The 22,717-nt window shown below is 43.1% G+C and overlaps 1 long non-coding RNA gene across 1 annotated transcript in view; it reads left to right on the forward strand.

Moving 5' to 3' along the window:
- LOC108542980 (uncharacterized) overlaps positions 1-22,717 on the forward strand; it is a 40,249-nt gene that overhangs the window by 5,306 nt on the left and 12,226 nt on the right. The window contains exon 2 of the long non-coding RNA XR_001889414.1: positions 21,104-21,273. This is a non-coding gene — a long non-coding RNA (uncharacterized LOC108542980). The remainder of the gene's footprint in view (positions 1-21,103; positions 21,274-22,717) is intronic.

The following is a 22,717-nucleotide window of genomic DNA, read 5'->3' on the forward strand; positions in this document are numbered from 1 at the left end:
GGCAGGCCTGGTGGTGACAAAATCTCTAAGCATTTGCTTGTCTGTAAAGGATTTTATTTCTCCTTCACTTACGAAACTTAATTTGGCTGGATATGAAATTCTGGGTTGAAAATTCTTTTCTTTAAGAATGTTGAATATCGGCCCCCACTCTCTTCTGGCTTGTAGAGTTTCTGCCAAGAGATCTGCTGTTAGTCTGATGGGCTTCCCTTTGTTTGTAACCTGACCTTTCTCTCTGGATGCCCTTAACATTTTTCCTTCATTTCAACTTTGGTGAATCTGACAATTATGTGTCTTGCAGTTGCTCTTCTCGAAGAGTATCTTTGTGGCATTCTCTGTATTTCCTGAATTTGAATGTTGGCTTGCCTTACTAGGTTGGGGAAGTTCTCCTGGATGATATCCTGCAGAGTGTTTTCCAACCTGGTTCCTTTTTCCCCATCACTTTCAGGCACACCAATCAGACGTAGATTTGGTCTTTTCACATAATCCCATATTTTTTGGAGGCTTTTTTCACTTCTCTTTACTCTTTTTTCTCTACACTTCTCTTCTTGCTTCATTTCATTCATTTGATTTTCAACCGCTGATACTCTTTCTTCCAGTTGATCGAGTTGGTTACTGAAGCTTGTGCATTTGTCACATAGTTCTCTTGTTATGCTTTTCATCTCTACCAGTTCTTTTAAGGTCTTCTGTGCGTTGATTATTCTAGTTATCCATTCATCCATTCTTTTTTCAAGGTTTTCAGTTTCTTTGTACTGGTTATGTAGTTCCTCCTTTAGCTCTGAGAAGTTTGATCGACTGAAGCCTTCTTCTCCCATCTCATCAAAGTCATTCTCTGTCCAGCTTTGTTCCATTGCTGGTGATGAGCTGCATTCCTTTGAAGGGGGAGGTGCGCTCTGATTTTTTGAATTTCCAGTTTTTCTGCACTGCTTTTTCCCCATCTTTGTGGTTTTATCTGTCTTTGGTCTTTGATGACGGTGACATACTGATGGGGTTTTGGTGTGCGTGTCCTTTCTGTTTATTAGTTTTCCTTCTAACAGTCAGGACCCTCAGCTGTAGGTCTGTTGGAGTTTGCTTGAGGTCCACTCCAGACCCTGTTTGCCTGCGTATCAGCAGCAGAGGCTGTAGAAGATAGAATATTGCTGAACAGCAAGTGTTGCTGTCTGATTCTTGCTCTGGAAGCTTCGTCTCAGGGGTGTACCCCACCGTGTGAGGTGTAAGGTGTCGGTCTGCACCTAGTGGGGGATGTCTCCCAGTTAGGCTACTCAGGGGTCAGGGACCCACTTCAGTAGACTGTCTGTTCTCAGATCTTAACTTCCATGCTGGGAGATCCACTGCTCTCTTCAAAGCTGTCAGACAGGGGTATTTACCTCTGCCGAGGTTTCTGCTGTTTTTTGTTTAGCTATGCCCTGTCCCCAGAGGAGGAGTCTACAGAGGCAGGCCGGCCTCTTGGAGCTGTGGTGGCTCCACCCAATTGGAGCTTCCTAGTGGCTTTGTTTACCTACTTAAGCCTCAGCAATGGTGGGAGTCCCTCCCCCAGCCTTGCTGCCACTTTGCAGTTAGATCTCAGACTGCTGTGCTAGCAATGAGGGACGCTCACTGGGTGTGGGACCCTCTGGGCCAGGTGTGGGATATAATCTCCTGGTGTGCCATTTGCTAAGACCCTTGGTAAAGTGCGGTATTAGGGTGGGAGTGACCCAATTTTCCAGGTGTTGTGTGTCTCAATTTCCTTTGGCTAGGAAAAGGAATTCCCTTCCCCCTTGTACTTCCCAGGTGAGGCGATGCCTCTCCCTGCTTCAGCTCTTGCTGGTCGGGCTGTACCCATGGACCAGCACCAACTGTCCGACATGCCCCAGTGAGATGAACCCGGTAACTCAGTTGAAAATGCAGAAATCACCTGTCTTCCGTGTTGCTCACGCTGGGAGCTGGAGGCTAGAGCTCTTCCTATTCGGCCATCTTGGGTGTGCCCTCCCACAATGAATTCTTATCAAATGTTTGGTGGTAGGCATTGTCATGCCTATTTTATGAATGGTGAAACTGAGGCTCAGAAAAGTAACTTGTTCCTGGTCACAAACCCAGGTGAGGAGAATATGGTACTTGAACCCAGGTCTCTCTGATGTTAACATATAAACTCTTCTTCTACATCTCACTGGCTTCTCTGCTTCTGGCCATTTTAATATCCCTCTTGTCCAAAAAAAAAAAAAAAAAAAAAAAAAAAAAAAATGCTAATTGGAGCACCAGGCAAGCAGGGTCTCTGGATAGAAATCAGACTCATAGAAACCAGAATGAAACCTTTGGCAATAGAAAGCCCAATTCACTGCCTGAGAAGTGTCACATTTTGTGGAGGTGCAAGCAGTTGGCTTATGATCTCAGATCTCAAGTTCTAGCACTTTCACTTTAAAACCTATTATTTGAGTGAATTAAGACTCTCTGCCTCCAAAGAGACTTTTTTTTTTTTTTTTTTTTTTTTGTTTTTTGTAAAACTCTCCCTTGTTAAACAGTTTAACTCAAACTGGCAGCATAATTGTTAAAAATAAACTTATTTTGTTACTTTGCAAAGCATAAGGCCAAATAACAATGGACATGGAAACCCACCACAGTCTTTTTAAAGCTAAGTCAAACATCCTATATATAGAAAAACATCTTGGGTAAAACCTGTTAAGCCAATATTGGCTGAATTCAAAATTACACCTAATTTGAAACAACTGCTTTTTCCTTAGCCAACTGGCTACCCTATTGTTCTTTAATAAAAATAACGGGAAGTCCAAATCTGAAGTCAAGTTCTCCCAAAAGAAAGATATGTTTCATACCAAAAGGCTCTACTGGTGACACTTGCAACATGAGCTGGGGTCTCCATTGTCTATCCTGGTAGAGTGGGAAAATTATCAGTGGTTAGGCAAGGTCCCTAAAAGTTGAAATTTTGCTACAAACATGAGGGAATAATAAAACTTGGTTGGAATAAACAACCTTTCAGGACAGTCTAGGCAGAGATCAGAATTCCCAAAATCCAAAGGGCTTTGCTGTGTTTTATTCATAACCTGCTTAGAGGAAAGCTGAAAATGGATCCTATATACCAAGAGCTCATTCCTTTTTTTTTTTTGAAATAGAGTTTCTCTGTGTCACCCAGGCTGCAGTGCAGTGGTGTGATTTTGGCTAACTGCAACCTCCAACTCCCAAGCTCAAGCAATTCTCATACCTCAGCTTCCTGAACTGGGACTACAGGTGTATGTGCCACAACGCCCAGCTAATTTTTTTATTTTTAGTAGAGACGGGGTTTCGCCATGTTGACCAGGCTGGTCTCAAACTCCTGACCTCAAGTGATCTGCTCGTCTTGGCCTCCCAAAATGCTGGGATTACAGGTGCGAGCCACCGCGCCTGGCTTCATTCTTTCTCACTGAAGCAAAGTGTTCCATTTTATTAGTAGACCAAAGTTTACTTGTACATTTCTCTGTTGGTGGACATTTGGGTTGCTTCCAGTTTTGAGACATTAAGTGAAGTAGTAGTTACCAGCTAGTGGCTGGGTCTATTAGTCTGTTTTCATGCTGCTGGTAAAGACACACCTGAGACAGGGAAGAAAAAGAGGTTTAATTGGACTTAACAGTTCCACATGGCTGGGGAGCCCTCAAAATCATGATAGGAGGCAAAAGGCACTTCTTACATGGTGGCAGTAAGAGAAAAATGAGGAAGAAGCAAAAGCAGAAACCCTAATAAATCCATCAGATCTTGTGAGACTTATTCACTACCATGAGAACAGCATGGGAAAACTGGCCCCATGATTCAATTTCCTCCCCTGGATCCCTCCCACACCACGTGGGAATTCTGGGAGATAAAATTCAAGGTGAGATTTGGATGGGGACACAGCCAAACTTATCATTCCGCCCCTGGCCCCTCCAAATTTCATGTCCTCACATTTCAAAACCAATCATGCTTCCCAACAGTCCCCCAAAGTCTTAACTCATTTCAGCATTAACCCAAAAGTCCATAATCCAAAGTCTTACCTGAGACAAGGCAAGTTCCTCTGCCTATAAACCTGCAAAATCAAAAGCAAGCTAGTTACTTCCTAGATACAATGGAAAAACAGGTATTGGGTAAATTCAGCCATTCCAAATGGGAGAAATTGGCCAAAACAAAGGGGTTACAGGGCCCATGCAAGTCCGAAATTCAGTGGGGCTGTCAAATTGTAAAGCTCCAAAATGATCTCCTTTGACTCCAAGTCTCACATCCAGGTCATGCTAATTCAAGAGTTGGGTTCCCATGGTCTTGGGCAGCTCCACCCCTGTGGCTTTGCAGGGTACAGCCTCCCTCCCACTGTTTTCATGGGCTGGCATTGCATGTCTGTGGCTTTTCCAGTTGCACAGTGCAAGCTGCCTGTGGATCTACCATTCTGGGGTCTGGAGGACAGTGACCCTCTTCTCACAGCTCCATTAGGTGGTGCCCCAGTAGGGACTCTGTGTGGGGGCTCCGACCCCCCATTTCCCTTCTGCACTTCCCTAGGAGAGGTTCTTCATGAGGCCCCTCTCCTGCATCAAACTTTTGTCTGGGCATCCAGGCGTTTCTATATATGTTCTGAAATCTAGGTGGCGATTCCCAAACCTCAATTCTTGACTTCTGTGGACTGCAGGCTCAGCACCATGTGGAAGCTGCCAAGGCTTGGGGTTTGCACACTCTGAAGCCACAGCCCAAGCTCTATGTTGGCCCCTTTCAGCCATGTCTGGAGCAGCTGGGACACAGAGCGCACCAAGTTTCTAGGCTGCACACAGCACAGGGACCCTGGGACTGGCCTATGAGACCCCTTTGTCCTCCTGGGACTCTGGACCTTTGATGGGAGGGGCTGCTATGAAGGTCTCTGACATGGCCTGGAGACATTTCCCCCACGATCTTGGGGATTAATGTTAGACTCCTTGCTACTTATGCAAATTTCTGCAGCTGGCTTGAATTTCTTCTCAAAAAATGGGTTTTTCTTCTCTACTGCATCATCAGGCTGCAAATGTTTTGAACTTACATGCTCTGTTTTCCTTTTAAAATGGAATGCTTTTAACAGCACCCAAGTCACCTTTTGAATGCTTTACTGCTTAGAAATTTCTTCTCCCAGGCACCCTAAATCATCTCTCTCAAGCTCAAAGATCCACAAATCTCTAGGACAGGGGCTAAATGCCGCCAGTCTTTCTGCTAAAACTAACAAAAGTCACCTTTGCTCCAGTTCCCAACAAGTTCCCTATCTCCATCTGAGACCACCTCAGCCTGGACCTTATTGTTCTTATCACTATTAGCATTTTTGTCAAAGCCATTCAGCAAGTCTCTAGGAAATTCCAAACTTTCCCACATTTTCCTGTCTTCTTCTGTTCCAAACTGTTCCAAACTCTGCCTGTTACCCAGTTCCAAAGTCACTTCCACATTTTCAGCTATCTTTTCAGCAATGCCCCACTGTACAGGAACCAAGTTTACTGTCTTAGTCTGTTTTCACACTGCTGATAAAGACATACCAGAGACTGGGAAGAAAAAGAGGTTTAATTGGACTTACAGTTCCACATGGCTAGGGAGGCCTCAGAACCATGGCGGGAAGCAAAAGGCACTTCTTACATGGCAGTGGCAAGAGAAAAATGAGGAAGAAGCAAAAGCGGAAACCCCTGATAAATCCATCAGATGTCATGTGACTTACTTACTATTATGAGAATAGCATGGGAAAGACCAGCCCCCATGATTCAATTACCTCCCCATGGGTCCCTCCCATGACACATGGGAATTCACGGAGGTACAATTCAAGTGGACATTTGGGTGGGGACATAGCCAAACCATATCACTGGGGGAGGAAGGTACCGTGGTAGTGCTATGAACCGAATCATGTCCCCTGCATATTCGTATGCTGAGGCCTGTAGCCCCAATGTGAATATATTTGGAGATGAGGCCTTTATGGAAGTAATGAAGGTTAAATGAGGTCATAAAGTTAGGGCCCTGATCTGACAGAATTTGTGTCCTTTCAGGAATAGACACCAGAGTGCTTGCTCTTTCCCTCCAGGTGCACAAAGTAGTGGCCATGTGAGCACCTACTGAGAAAGCAGCCATCTGCAAGCCAGGAAGAGGGCCCTCACCAGCAATTCTAGTCCCCTGATCTTGGACATCCAGTTTCCAAAACTGTGAGAAACTGATTTTTGTTATTGAAATCACCCAGTCTTTGGTATTTTGTTATGGCCACCCTGGCAGACTAACATAAGTAGGGGTAAGCATGTTATTAACCAGAAAGAGACATAAAGGAGCTTTCCACATAAGGGCGATGGATATATTCTGTATCTTGATCAGGGTAGTAGTCACGTGGGTAGATACACAGGTGAACAAGTTTGTCAAACTGTCAGTTCCAGATTTGTGCATTCTTGTGCATATAAATTTTCCTAAACTTGAAAAAGGCCTTCTTATTCCCATCTTTCCCAATGGAATCTGTGTTTCAAAAAGATAACAATATAGTCTTCATGCCTTCAAACAGGCCTGGTAGAAAGGAAATTAACATACATTATTTATCTCATATATCTGTATGTTTCTGCCTGTAATAAATAATGGGGATTGAGCAATTAGCACAAGATTAAGCAACTGCTAAATGCAGCTCTGGGTTCAGACCTGTACCAGGCAGAGCTGAGAGCCAGGCCCCTTTCCCTACCACACTGAAACTGACAGCGAAGCCGCTCAGCTAAAGGGATGTGCAGAAAAGATGCTCTGGGGTCTCCGGAGGCTGCGGGGTGACCGGGGAGCCGTGGGGTCTGGAAGGCAACTCTCTGGGGCACAGTGCTCGAGTCACCTCTCTGAGGAACGGCTCTGTCTGCACTGCTTCTTGTACTTTGTTTACTCGCCCCTAGGAAAAGAGCTGAGAAGACCATGGTAGGGAGCAAACAGTGAGGCGGCAAAAGTCTCTGAGAGGAGCCACGCAGACAGCTGGGCAGCCCTGCCAAGAACAACAGGAAGCTCGCGGCCCCACCCCTGCTCGCTGCAGCCCTGGCCTGGAGACCCGGGGTTATTTGCTCCAAAGGGCCTTCTGCAGATGTTACATAAACAAAACCTCCATTGACTCCAGTTCTGAGCCTGGCCTAAAATAGCCTGTGGACTTCCCCCTACCACTGTGCAATTTCTCCGCCATCCCTCTTGGTCCCCTTGTGTGCTAGCTGCTTCCCTCCATTGACCACATGTGCAGACACCTCTCGCCAGTGTCCCTAAGAGGCCAGTTCCCTGGGGAACATAAAGCGCGGCTCATTTACTTTCCCTGGCAGGTCAGACACAAAGCATCCTTCTAAGACCTTTGATGGCTACTGGCCAAGGGACACGTCTCCCCTCCCCAGGGAGGCAGGAAGCTGGGCTGAGGTACAGTGGAGTTTGGTCAGCAGCCGGCACAAGAGGGACGGTGCTTTCTCTCTGTCTCTGTGTCTCTGTGTGTGTGTGTCTGCGTCTCTCTCTCTCTGTCTCTGTCTCTCTCTTTCCTAAGAGCAAACTCTCCAGGTAAGGGCACGAGTTCTTCATCAGGGTCTCTATTTTCACTTGATGTAACGACTGAACACTCGAGTCTTGACTCTTCCTCCAAGCTCCTATAAAATTCCCTGACCCCATTTGCACTTCGGCTCCTTCATTCTGCAGAAAACCATTCCTTCGTGAACATCTGGAGAATCACAGATCAGTGCCACAGCATGGGGTCACTCTGGGCCTTGCCACTCAACATGGGTCCCTGGAAGCTATTATCATCTTTTCCCTTTGACCTCCCACACTTCCCCAGGATCTTAACTCACAAAAATAACAAAAACAACACTAGCAATAAAAACGTATTTATGTCAACTACTTACTATGTGCCTGATACAAGGCTAAGCATTTTATGTGCTTTATTTTATTTCATATTGAACAGTATTATGAGATTGGTACAATAATTATCTCCAGCTGACAGAAGGGCAAACTGTAGTTTGGAAAAATTATAGAGCTTGTCAAAGATGTGGCAGAAGTGGAACAGTCAGTCTAGTATTTGTGTCTCAACCTCTGCATTCCATGTCCGGGGAAAAAGATGGCAGGACTCACATCTCCTCCTTTCCATGGTCTTTCTTCTATTCAAAGGCCATGCTTTTGTATCTGTGGTCAATGTCATTAAACATGTCATTGATCAATTAATTATCCAATCAGTATTTAATGACTGTGTTTTCTGGGCAAGTTGCTATTTGAGTCTATACCAGACCAAAAAACCAAAAACGTATGATGTATACTATGTGAATATTTAGCTCCTATTGTATCAACAGTTGTACTTTGGTTGTGAGAGGACTTTGTGTTTCTCTGGGCTGGAGATCCTGAAACCAGATGGCTGGCCTGGAACTAGAAATTCTTCTTTAGTTTAATTTTTTTTTTAATTTCAACTTTTATTTTAGATACCAGAGGTACACGTGAAGGTTTGTTACATGGGAATATTGCATGAGACTGAGGTTTGGAGTATGGATCCTGTCACTTATGTAGTGAGCATAGTACCTGATAAATAGTTGATTGCTGCCCCCATCCCCCACTGTCTAATAGTCCACAGCATCCATTGTTCCCACATTTATGTCCGTGTGTGCTCAGTGTTTAGCTCCCATTTATAAATGAGAGCATGTGGTATTAGTTTTCTGTTTCTACATTAATTTGCTTAAGATTATGGCCTCCAGCTGCATCCATGTTGCTGCAAAGGACATAATTTCATTCTTTTTTATGGCTGCATAGTATTCCAAATGTGTGTATGTACCACACTTTCTTTATCCAGTCTTACCACTGTTGGGCACATGGGTTGGTTCCATGTCTTTGTTATTGTGAATAGTATGGCAATGAACATATAAGTGCATGTGTCTTTTTGGTAGAATGATTTTTTTTTCTTTGGGCATGTTTTCTTTTGGGCATGTTTTCCTTTGAGCAAGCCCAGTAATGGGATTGCTGGGTTGAATGGAGCTAGAAGTCTTATCAACTTACAGGAGGGAAGATGGGAAGGAACGGAAGCGATGTGGAGAGCTTTGAGGATCTGCGGAACAAGAGGATCCTTCAAAAAGGCCCACACTCAGGCAAGGGGCCGGAACCAGGCTGTGTTGACCCAGCAAGGGGCTAATGGAGCTTGGGAGACCCTGGCATGCTGAGGAGTTTAGCTCAGATCTGCATTCTCTTCACTCTGGGGGTTACTGTGAGGCTGGCTCTCAAATGATGCCCCCAGGGTGGAGTTGGCTTTCACTTTAGACCAAGTCAAAGCCTGCCTTTATCTCTAGAAAAAAGTCCTACTCCTGCGAGGTTCCTCTGGTTTTATTGCCTATTCACTTGTTTTATTCATCCATCCGTTCAATCCAGAAACATTTCATGAGCATCCACTATGTGCTAATACTAGGCACCAGGGTTACAGAAATGAATTTTAAAAGTAATGGAATATGGTCCCAGTCTTTCAGGAGTTTGTACTGTAACGTGGGGGAGAGAGAAGAAGATAGTTATGGTGCAGGATGATAAGGCCAGCTGTGAATGTAAACTGCAGGCTTGGAAAGGCCCTGAGCTGGTCGGCCTGCCAGGTACTGAGGCAGTGTGAGTGCCCACCTGTTCCTGTCAGAGGAAAGGAGGGTGAATGTCCATAGAGACTTCCAGAGGAGATTGCTAGGGGATGCTTATTTCCTTCTTTTGAGCTTCCTTCCCTGTGAAAAGATCTCCACTAAAGGAAACTGGCCACTGTTTACCTCTTTGACTCATCTCCCTAGGAGATGAGGAATGGCTTATCTGATTGGAGAGTTAGTTCAGGAGAGGGAGCTAGGAGAGAGTGGCTCTGGTTTTTCCCTGGTAGAGATCATTTCCGTCTACTGCTCTGTGTCCTAAACTTTACAGAAGTTGGCCGTGGCCAGGAGGGTGCTGCTTGTAGCCCAGTGAATGAGTTTAGTTCAAGAGAAGATATTGAAATGTCCACCTAGCTAAGATATTAAAAGCCACATTCTCCAGCCTGACTTTTATCAATATTGTCGATTTTGATCTTCATTTGCCTGATTCCTGTAACAAGGACAAAATGTACTGTTTATTGGACTCCCTCGAATCCCATCATACATGATACTTATGTGTGTGACAGGGATGGACTCACCTCTCTGCCTGGCTGGGAGTCATCTACATCCCATATGCTAAGCTTTGCAGAGAGAGGAGGTACATTTTCAGGGACTTCCCTGCCTCATTCCCTGCTTGAAAGCTTCCTTCTGACCCCGCTCTGCAGCAAGAGAGGAAACAGAACATCTAAGATGAAAACAGAAAATCTGTATGGTCCCTTTTTCAGAGTCTGTGGCAGTTCTACAAAGGTCATGAACATCCTTTGGTCTGAGCCTGGAACACCCACTGATGTCCCAGATAAGACTCTGCCTGGCTGCCTGCTGTCCTCTCGGGCTGTCTTTATTTTGGAAGGGGCCCTTCTGTCAATGTGTTCTGGCTTGGCTTTCAGGAACACCTTTGCCCTGTTGTTTCTCACGCTTGACTTCCTGTGGAGCTGAACTTGGGATCGTATGTTTCCCTAGAAGAATATGCTGCAACCGTATTATCCTGGAACCCTTAGAAGGCAGGTCAGGATTACTGCCCCTTTTTTTCTCAGAAGACGGATTACTAAGATGGCAAAAGGGACCTAAGGTAGGGAAACACCCAAGCAGGATTGGCAAAAACCCAGAGGGCCCCATGTATACAGCCCTTAGTATTCTCGCATCAGACAATGCCGTTTTCACCTTCATTCTATCAGCTGGTTTCTCAACAGCGAACTGGACTGGTTCTTTTCTCCTAAATTGGAACACCAAAAGCTTCAGAGTAACCGATAGCCCAGTAGAGGGAGCTGTGTTAAACAAGATTTCCAAGCTAAAGGGTAAAACACAATCAGCCAAGCAGGTAGCCCTGTGTATAATTCAGAAACTTGTGTGTTAACAGATGGTTGCCTATTCAAAAGCTCTGAGCCAGAACACAGCTTTTGCAAGGTGGTGTCTTGGGTTTTGTGGGTTACCCAGGATCATGCATCTTGCTTCCATCAGCAGAGCATGATCTTGGCTCCACATGGCAATTCCATGGTTAGACAGGTTTGTAGATTCCACAGGTAGCCCTGGCTCTGGGAGCGGGAGGGAAGTGGGCAATTCCGCTGACCTTGCACACACCAGGCAGCGCTCATGCTCATGGTCTTTGCAGATAGATTCTGTGTCAGAGAAACCTATAACTTAGGGGAGTTATTAGTGACAAGTTTTGAGGGCTCTGGCTGGGAAAGAGATGCAGTGAAAGGAGAATCTTGCACAAATATTTGGAACTTCTGTTCACCTAACTCATCTAGCTGCCTGTGGGGTCTCGGACTGGGCTAAGTTCAAATCTAGGGCAGCCCGTGGTATAATTTCATTGAATAAACTTCTGTGATCAAGACAATTATGAAATGTGGAAAATATAGAGGAAAGCAACATATACTGTGTGTGTGCGTGTGTGTGTGTGTGTGTATGTATGTGCATACTTTGTTGTGTGTTTGACTTTGCCTGAGAACAGGAGTTTCCAAAATCAATCATGGATCATGAAAGATATCTATGGTAGAGATAAGAGAACTAGCAAACTAGCATCCTTAAGGACTCAGCAGATGCCTACAGGTTAAAATTCATGCAGACCTGTTGGGAAATAAGAGAGGAATGAGATGGTACTTGAGGTGACTTTATTATGTGCATTTGTTTGCTGGGGCCTGCCGTCACAAAATACCACAGACTGGGAGGCTGAAACAACAGACATTTATTTTCTCACAGTTCTGAAGGCTGGAAGTCCAAGACCAAAGTGCCTGCTGATTTCTCCCGGGGGTCTCTCAGTTGGCTTGTAGATGGCTTGTAGATGACTTGTAGATGGCTGACCTCTTGCTGCCTCTTTGAGGTCATCCCTCTATGCACACCAGCCCCTGGCATCTTTCTCTTCTTATAAGGACAGTCATATTGGATTAATGCCCCACCCTAATGACCTCAGCCGGATCACTTCCTTAGACCCTGTCTCCAAGTATTCCATTCTGGAATATGCTGGCTGAGGAGGGGGTGCAGGTTGGGACTTCACATGAATTTGGGGGAAAAAGATTCAGCCCATAACACTGTGTATGTCCATGGGGACAAAGAATTGTACTGATTATGGTAAATTATGTTAGTTGTTATAACTGATAAATTCTGAAGTCTTAGAGCATAATACAAACAAAATCTGTTTTTCACTCACATGAAAGTCCATTTCAATCAGCCAGAAGCCATTAGATGGCTGTAGAAAATATAGTCATTCAAAGACCTAGCTGCCATCTTCAACATATGTTGTATCCATGGATATTTTGGAAGGAGAAGTCAGAAGGAAAGTGTGGACAAGGCACTAGACTCTTAATGGCCTTCACCCAGAAGTGACACATCCTTCCACTTACACTGCATCAGCAGGAGCTAGTCTTATGCATACATCTAGAGGAAAGGGGTCTGGCAATGTAATTTGCATCTAAGCCCAGGAAGGGAAAGTGGGTTAGGTAAACATCTAGTCAATCTTTGCAGGAATGAAGTAAGTTTGGCCAGCTACAAGTCTAAAGATGGGCCAGGTGTTCTGGGGAACTAGTCAGTGGGTACTAGAAAGTCAAGTAAACATGCATGAAGGAACCCTTTGAGGTTCCCAAAGTCATGATGAACCTTGGTCTTGGGTGGTGTTCCCCAACCTCTTTCATGCATGCACATATAGGAAAGGATCATTCTTGTACTGTATATTAGACTCTCTGGATGAGGTTATTCAAGGCCAGAGGTGATACATGAATTAGGAGGCCCCATGCACTCCAGGTGGCCACCTGGCCACTGTGAAGGCTGAGGATCTTATGGCATTTGCCATTCAAGATGTCCAGGGTTAATGGCTGGTAATCTGTTTGCAACATACTGAGGTGCTGCAGCTTACAGGTGGGAATGTTGAGGTCTAGAGAACAAAGCAAATGACACGTGGATTAGGTGTGCATTCTGTGAAGACCAAACCTACTGCCACCATCATGGGATAAAACAAAAAGGGAAACCAGGTGCTGTAAAAGCCAAGGGCAGCAGAATTGTCCTGAAGGACTCTGCAAGATAATAAAGCATAGGGACCAAAGATTTTCCCTTCATCTAGAGTCCACACTCTTAAAACTAGTGAGTTTTAATTATGTTATATTTGTAGCAACTCTTTCTTCTCTCTCTGGAGTAATTAATTGGAAGAGAATTACAAAGGAAACCCAGACATGGGTATTAATATTCATCAAAGGACACAACAGAGGAAAGAAAACAGAACATAGGCTCTTGAACATTTTAACATAGGTTCAAGATTTTAACATTTATACACTCTGGTTTGGTTTAAATCATTTGCACTTTGAACTAACAAATATTTCATGTCATCTATAAATAACTCAGTGAATGCTTACAAATTATAGGACAATGTAGTTAGATCACAATGTGGCAGCAGGGCTGAAGGCCAATTAGAAAACTCGTATGCTTTTAACAAACACCCCACTGAAAGAAATCAATTTGCATCCTGTGATTATTGCACCATCAGATAATCTTTGCAATGTTGTTAACCCTGGACATTCTAATTTACAAATGCCAGATAACACTTAAAATTGATTAACAGTGTATTTTGAGATAAAATGGTGTTTTCACCTTGCTAATCAGCTCTTTCACAGAAATTATTCTTGCTTTCCACAAAGTTATGAAAATAAATTGAAGAAATATTTTATTAAAATTTTAAAAGCAAACAAATAACTTTCAGGATAATATTCAGATCCTTTGTAATTTCCTTTCTCCATTTTCATCAAATATGGGAATGCTTAACCACACAGGAAGAAGTTGGTGGACTTGGAAAGTTGCTGAATTCTCTTATTTGAATAAATCCACATTAAACACAAGCTATTGTTTTTTAGCAAGTGAAGGATAAACATAGCTTACACTGAGTGGATTTGGAAGACAAACTGGTTTCCTCTAGCCCAGTGATCCTTGAACAAATGAATGATTCTGACGGAAACCCAAGGAGAGAAGATTTTCCTGAGATTGGGTGGAAACAAGCCATTCATGTATCAAATCCCTTCTTACCCACAAAATCCAGCCTACCAGGTTCATTAGTTCCTTAAACCTATGTATAACTAGGGGTGCATGAGACAATTTTAGATGGTATAAAGAAGAACAGTTTATTATTAACAAGAATGTTCTTAAATTAATGTACGTTAATAAAAATATACCCAACCCAATGAAACCATGATTTCATCAATAATAGTATCTAAAATGAGAACAAAGATTTATGTTTTAAGAAAGGAGGCAATTAAAAATATTAAGTATGATTGGGATGGGCATGGTGGCTCACACCTGTAATCCCAGCACTTTGGGATACCAAGGTGGGTGGATCATTTGAGGCCAGGAGTTCAAGACCAGCTTGGCCAACATGGTGAAACCCCGTTTCTATTAAAAATGCAAAAACTTAGCCAGACCTGGTAATGCATGTAATGGCAGCTACTTGGGAGGTTGAGGCATGAGAATCACTTGACCCCAGGAGATAGAGGTTGCAGTGAGCCAAGATCACACCACTACACTCAAGTCTGGATGTCAGAGCAAGACTCTGTCTCCAAAAAAAAAAAAAAAAAAAAAAAAAAATTAAGTACAGTTGATCTTCACTATTCATAGATTCTGTATTTAGGAATTTGCCTACTTGCTAAAATGTATCTGTAACTCCAAAGTCAATATGTGCAGTGGTTTTGCTATTGTTTGCAGACATGTGTGGAGCAGCAAACATTTGAGTTGCCAGCTATACAAGTTTTCAGCTGAGGCCCAGCAAGGTAGTGCTCTATTTTGTTCAGCTCTCATACTGTAAACAAGTTTCTATAATCAAGTGGTTGGTTTAGTGCCATGTTTTTTGATTTCTGCACTTTTTGTTGGTAATTTCACTGTTAAAATGACCCCCACGTGTAGAGCCACAGTGTTATCTAGCTTTCCTAAGTACAGGAAAGCTGTGATGTGCCTTAGGGAGAACCTACATGTATTAGACACTCTTCCTTCAGGCATACAGTGTGCTATTGGTCATGAGTTCAATGCTAATGAGTCAACAATATATATTAAATAAGGTGTCTTTAAATGGAAACACGTATAAAACAAGGTCATGTATTGACTAACTGATGAAAATGTTATGACTAGAGGCTCACAGGTACCTAACCCTGTATTTCACTTGGGAGCAATGGTTCAGTATTTGCTAATTTAGTATTTGCAGAGATGTTATAGAATATAACTAGTGTGAATAATGAGAACTGACCATGAATAGATGTCGAGATGCTTTTGGTGTACATGGAGATGTGCCACTCAGATCTCCTTTCAAGGAGGGCCTTGCTGCAGCCTTGGGGAACGTGGTCAGCAGACAGCCTCCAGCTGGAAGCTCCTTCAGGGTCCACCTCAGCTTCAGAGAGCTACCTTTCCTGAGGCCATGTCCTTCTCTGATGGTGGAACCTCTAATGGGGTCCCAATCCTTCCTCTTGCTCCAGATCCCCCTTCCATCTCATTATATTGACTGAGGCTTTGTCAGGCCTGCACAGCAGTTTGTTTTCTCCTTCTGCTCAATCCTACTTCTTTCCTGTTTCCTCTGCAGTGCTGATCCCTAATCAACATCCTGTATCCCAACCTTCATTTCAGCTTCCATTTCTGAAGAAGTTAACCAATTACAGTGGTTCACAGATGTGGCAAAATATAGAGAAACACTTCCCTGAGATCCTCCCTCATTCCTCTCCTGCCCTGTCACAGATATCAGCTTCCTTGCTCTCATCTTCTTGGTTCTGGACTCTTGGGTTATATCCAAACTCAGACACCCACCCCCAGCCCAGGGTCACTGCTGAAGGCAGTGAAGTCTGAGTCCTGCTCAAGGACCCATTTGAGGAGATGAAGTGAAATCCAGCCTGTGCTCCACTCATTAATTCGTGGGTCCTGGTGAGGGATGTGCTGCCTGAGAGAAAGTCTGCTGGTCCTAACTGGCCCCCAGCAGCTGTGTGACTAGCTGTGGCCATGGCTGTCTCCGCTTTCCCATCCCCCTGTGGCGTGGATCCCCACTTCCCGCTCCTGCCCTCTGGAACCCTGCTCTCTGAGCAGTGTTGGCCTTTGCTGTTGTTGCCTCTTGCCACAGCAACTTCCATTGTTTGGACTCTTCATTTGGGCCTTCTCATCTTTTCTGCCCCCAAGAGGAGGTGATCTCTTGAGCTAATCACAAAAACATTTCAATTTCTAAGCCTTTGGAAAGGTTTTCCTTTCAGATAGAGTGCTCGTACCAGAAAGCACCCACTAGAGAGAGCTCACATTTTCACTCCCTCCCAACCTCTCTGAATCATGTGTGTCTTCTGTACACTAAAATAAAGACTATGTAACCTCTCGCCAGGATGTGCCTCCAAAGATCTGAGAGAAATTTGTAAAAATAATAGCTAATGTTTACTGGGATGTACTACATGCCACTCTGCCAAGTGCTTTATTTTTATTTTTGCAGCTATAAATATTTCTTCTTTCTATAGCATTTAAGAGAAGCCTATAAAAAGTTGTTGTCATACCAAATTTAAGAAAATTTTACATGGAAATTTTACTGAATCCTCACAGGACCCCTAAGAGGTTGGTACTCACATTCCCATTTAACAAGTGAGGAAACACAGGCTTAGAGAGGTTAAGTAATTTGCCTCACACCTTGAATTCAGCAGAGTGGGGTTTCAGGTGTGCTTTCGCCTGACTCCAGCACTGAGTAAGCACTGTGCTTACTTCTGTGATAGTGCAGGTCACAGAAGAGCAGGGCTCAGCCTGAGACAAAGGCTCCTGCTGCCAGAAACAACAGGAAAGATGCTAAGAGCCAGGCTGATGAACAGGCCTCCCTTTGGAGTGAGAAGAGAATGATGCTCTTTTTTCCCCTTTGAAGGATTCAACTCAAGTTGAAAATCACAGTGGGATGAAGATCTGAGCATTTGAGGTTGGTTGGCTTCATTTTAACCATGTGCCTAAAAATTTGTCATCATTTAAAGACCATTTCCTCTGCACCTGCATCCAAAATGCATCAGGGTCCAGTGTTTTAAGGAAGAATTACTCAGATGCTGTGTTTTGCTTCTTCACAATCCATGCATTCCTCTTCTAACCACGTCGAAGTTTGTGGAGATAATGGCCTCGCGGGATTGGGAGAATGGAAATCAGGAGAAGTGAAGCTGATTTCTCCTTGACCATGTGGCTTCTTGAAATTTCAGGGTAGGCAGTAAAAGAAGTGGTTGACTGAGATTAAAGATTGATTAAGATTAAGATTAAAGATCTTAGCTGCAAATTAAGTCATTTCATCTGGAGAAACATAAAAATCAATAGCTTTCAATGAATCTCTGCTTTAATGTTTTGTCACTCCTCAAAGAGTTTTTAGAAACACATTGAATCCCATGCCCACATTCTTAGGATTGAACCTTGCTGTGGGGGTATGGTGATGAGCAACATGGCTCTTATATTCCTCCAATGTTTGTCAAGACCAGTTTTTGTGAATAAATGATTTATTAATTATTATATGAATAATCTGATGTATTAGCCCATCAATGAGTGACCAAGGCAGGGATGTCGGTGGCATTCCAAGTGTTAGCCAGACACCCCATGCTTTCTATTTGCCCATCTGGTGTGCTGGGTGCTATAGCTCTGGGGTCATTCTCCTTAGAAATCTTGGGATTCTTGAGGCCTTACATTTCTAGCTGCCACTCACTGCTCCTCAGCTTGCACACATGGCCATGCTGCATTTCACTGACCCATTGTATATGAGTCCAGCCCCTGGGGAATTGTCTTAACTCTCAAGCATCTTAGGAATACACATTTTCCTGTTTAAAAGAAGACCCTGGAAAGGGCAACAAAATCAGAACTCATCTCTAAGAATTCTGGCAGTGGATCCTGGAGGTTAACATCACAAGCTTTGGAGTCAAACAGGCCTGGATTGAAATCCTTCCTCAATCACTTACTAGCTGTTTGGCCTTGGATGACTTACTTGACTTCTCTATAAACGTCAATTCCCCATCTGTAAAATGGATATAATTGTATACGTCTCATTCTGCTGTTGTGAGGATGAAGTGAGATTATGCATGCAAAGCACTTTAGCATTGAGAAGCACTCCAAATATGATAACTGTTAGTGCTATCAGAAGAGAAATTCAACGTATCAGCAGAAACTCCCATCTACAATCTTAAAAACATTGTTAAGTGAAAGAAGCCAGACACAAAAGGCCACATGTTGTATAATCCCTTATATATGAATGTCAAGAGTAGGCAAATCTCTAGGGACAGAAAGAGATTAGCAATTACCTAAGGCTGGAGGGTTGGAGGGGAATGGGGAGTGACTGCTAGTGGGTATGGTGTTTCTTTTAGGAGTGATTAAAGTGTTCTGGATATAGATAACAGTGATGGTTGTACAAATTAGTGAATATACTAAAAACCACTGAATTGTACACTTTTAAAGAATGTGTTTTATGTATGTGAATTATATCTTTTAGAAAGTTATATTTTAAAAAGAATTATGTATGATGCAGCTAAAACCGGAGACTTTTTAAAGCTAATTTGTTTCCTGGAATCTCTCTACCTCTCCAAGCCTGGAAGAAGGATTAACTGTCATCTCACTGGAAGACAGTGTCTCTTTCTAGGTAAATCATTTGTTATATGACTGCACAGTAAATGTCAACCCATTGCAATTTTGGCATTTGTAGGGATCAGTAACATGCAGTTCTCTTGGCATTCTACGAGAGACTGCTAAACAGTCTGGATTGTGAGCATGAAGAGCCAGCCTATCGTTCCTAAATCTGAGCTTCTCTGCATCTTGGTTCATCTGGGAGATGTTCCAGGTGATAAGTGAGGTGTTTTCCTCCATTTAACGTGAAAAAACAGAGGCAGGAAACAGAAAAAAGAGTCTATTGGATTAACTGTGACTATTTTGATGTATCATACCCATTGGTTCTAACTGAAGGTGTGTGTGTGTGTGTGTGTGTGTGTGTGTGTGTGTGTGTGTGTGTGTTGGGGGGATGAGTAGGGTAGCTTTGCTAAAAGGGAAGAGGGAAGGAGATGTAGATGAGTCAGTGCCTATTGCAAAACTGGAGTGGATTAATTCTGGAATTTCATTGAGCGTATTCAATGCTTCCAAAGCATAATTTTAAAAACGCAGTGTTTTCAGATTCACATTTTAGACAGACTTGTCAGCGCTGCTTAGGAACAATTTCTTTTGGTGTGAGTATGTTTACAAGATTTTGATAAAAATATTATTTATTCATGTCTGGAATGTCTAAACAGATTTGTGGTTTTTCATTTTGCTTTAAAACATGATTAAATGTGCTTAAAAAAATCAAAGCCTTCTGTCTGGGTTTTGAATCTCTTCCAGATTTATAACTGCTTAATATTATATATGTCATGCTGATTTTCTTTTGGTTCAATCATGTCAACTGAGATTCTTTCAAAGAAAAAAAAGGCTTATAAAAAAAGAATTATTTTTCCACCACATTAAGACTTTAAGAAATTTATCAAGATATTGATCAAGAGCATTTTATTTTTAAAATTCTTTGCTGGAGCTGCTAGGTGGAGTGGATACCCAGAAGGAGAAGCGAGGGAGATCTCAGGGCAGGCAGAGAATCAAAGTGAAAGTCAATTTGAGTAAGTTCTCCTTGGGCTAGCGTGCACACACTGGACTCTTTTAGCGTGCACACACTGGACTCTTTAATTGCCTTTGTTTTTATGGAGAATGTACTCTCCAATGGGACTTAGTTGAGAATGCTGTGCTCTGTACTAAGAATCTTTGAGAGACTAAGCAGCAGAAGAGAAAATGCTCCCGTATAGATGACCTGAATACTTAACAAGCAGTAAATAACAACAGCTACACATATTGTCCATTTACTATGTCCTTGCACTCAGCTTGGAATTTCATTATTTTCCATAAAGCCCAGTGATTTTAGTGTGATTGTGTCCACTTTAAAGATGAATAAACTGATGGTCTAGGAGGTTAAATAACTGGGCCCAAGGTCAAGCAAGGACATGGTTTGTCTAAACTTTGAATAAGATCTGTTTGGTTCTTGCTTTTGACTACACCAAAAACCTGACAGATGGACTTGCAGTTGGAAACTGGGTTAATATCCTATTTCTAAAATCTTCTACTGCTTAGTTTCCCTATTCTTAGAGGAGGTCTTTTTTTGGAAGCCTAGTAAACTGCTCCTCCTAATGCCTTTCACTCATGAATGATGCAGCTGCCCAAATCAGAAACCTGAAAGTTATTCCAATGCTCCCGTTTTCTCAGCTGGCACATGGATAAATCCAAGTTCTAGAGATTCCACTCCTTCGATTTCCCTGTAATCCACCTTCTTTAGCTCTGCATCCATGACTGCAGTTCAGAGTGTGCCATTTTGCAGTGCTACTTATAGCAGCCTCCTAACTGGCGTCTCTGCCTCCAGTCTTGCCCCCTCCAGTTCACTTCCCAAGAATGCTTTCATTCCCAACGGTGATTTAAAAAAAAAAAAAAAGTGTAATGAATCCTGTTCATTTGCTACTAAAAAATGTTCACCCTCTTTTCATTACTTCAAGATGAAGTTCAAGTTTCCTAATATTCCTTATAATGACTTCACTGATTTGGTTTTATCTTTCCAGGATCATTTATTATATAACATTCTCTGGATCAGGATTAGATTTGGTTACAAGTGACAGAAAAATGAAAATACCAGTGGTATAAACTATTAGAAAGCCGATTCTTTTTCTTTACATATAGGTGGTATCATTCAGTCACCCAGAATCCAAGTTCTTTCTAGATTATTTTTCCACTTCCTTCGCCATGTTGCTTCTATGTCATTGGCCGGGGTGGCTGCTGGAGATTGAGCTCTCGGATCCCCATGTTAACCCATGGAACAAAGGGAGGATCAAAGAAAGTCATGCCCTTCCCTTTTTTGATGGCATCCAAGAAGTTCCACTTAGGAACTCCCATTTCATTTCCATGTAACTTGGTCACATGGACACATCTGTTGCAAAAGAGATTGGGAAATGTAGTTATAGTTTTTGTCAACCATTTGTCCAACAACAAATTGGGGATCCTATTCTCAAGGAAACAGTGGATAAAATAAACTGGGGACAACTAATAGCCTCTGATACTTCCACCCTCAGCTGTTTGTAGTGGCCTGTGCTGAAGTGTCTGCCCTTGCTGTGCATCTCACTCCAGGACCTCCTGAAGAGCGCTGATCCTGCATTGTACATGTGGTTCTTCTCCTGTGCCTCCCCACCTGTCAGATAATTTCTTGAGGACATGGATGACTCTCTGGCACCGACAGTTCCAGGTTTTTATTTTTGTTTCTTTAAATAGAGCATTCTGTTTAGCTTAAATGTGGAAGCATAACCATAGACGTCTGAGAATGTGAACACAGGTTATAATTCTGCACAAGAAACATGCATTGCAAGAGTCCACCAGCTGCTGAGTCAGAGGTCTGTTTGAGGAGGCGATACTTAAGGCCAGAATTAGGAGAAGGAGCAAGCCACATAACAATCTGGAGGAAGAGCCTTCTAGACAGAGAATTCATTAGGACAAAGGCCTTGAGGCAGGAAGAGCCTTTGCATTTTCAGAGCAGAAGGAAGCATTGTGGCTAGAGGGCAGAAGTGAGAGAGAGAGTGGAAGTGTGGTAGGTGGGGACAGACAGCGCATAAAGGCAGCACAGGGTGGAAGTTATAAGTACCAGCTCTGGGACAGAGCAGTTGGATGACACATGGTTCTACCACTTGCTAGCTGGAGGTCTGATTAAGTCACTTAGTCTCCCTGTGCCTCAGTTTTCCCATCTGTAAAATGGTTATAGACTAGTATTTCATAGACTGGTTGGTAGATTTCAATGAGTTAACACATACAAAGCCCTTAGAACAGCACCTGGGATGTGGTGAACACTCAATAGGTCCTCGGCACCTGCATTCTTGCTCCTGCTGATGTGCGTCTAGATTCTTGCTATGCCTCTCTTTCCAATATTGTATACCCAAATCTGGGCTCCTATCACCTTCCTGCTCTCTGCATTTAATTAGTTGCTTTCTCAGTGAGGGTTGGGTTTGACTGCATGTAAGAGAAAAGTCAGAATATATCAGGGTAAACATATAAAGCCAATTTTTTCTTTCAAGTAGAAATCCTGAGGCAGGCAGGTCACTCAGGGCTGAGATGGTGCCCTATGCACCTTAGAGACCCCTAGTTCCTCCATCTTACTTTTTAAAAAATTATCTTAGACTTTTGACTTAAGATAATTGCTGAAGTTTCAGCCATTGTGTCCGCATCTCAGAATGATAAAAACAGAAGGATGGAAGAACAAAAAGGCATGTCTGCTTTAAAAACTTTTCCTGAAGTCCCATCCTACAAACTTTTGCCATCACATTGGACAGAATTATTTATTTACATGGCCAAACCTAGCTATAAGAAAGGCCGGCAAACGTAGTTTTCTTTTCCAGCCTGGTACATTGCAGTTCAGTTACTAAGAAAAAAGAGGAGGCTGGGTGCGATGGCTCACACCTATAATCCCAGCACTGTGAGAGGCCACTGTGGATTACCTGTGGTCAGGAGTTCGAGACCAGGCTGGCCAACATGGTGAAATGCTGCCTATACTAAAAATACAAAAATTAGCCAGGCATTGTGGTGCGCACCTGTAATCTCAGCTACTTGAGAGGCTGAGGCAGGAAAATGGCTTGAACCTAGAAGGCAGAAGTTGCAGTGAGCTGAGATCCTGCCACTGCACTCCAGCCTGGATGACAGAG

The sequence above is a fragment of the Rhinopithecus bieti genome, unplaced genomic scaffold, assembly GCF_001698545.2.
Source record: "Rhinopithecus bieti isolate Rb0 unplaced genomic scaffold, ASM169854v2 scaffold_23964, whole genome shotgun sequence".
Lineage (NCBI taxonomy): Eukaryota > Metazoa > Chordata > Mammalia > Primates > Cercopithecidae > Rhinopithecus > Rhinopithecus bieti.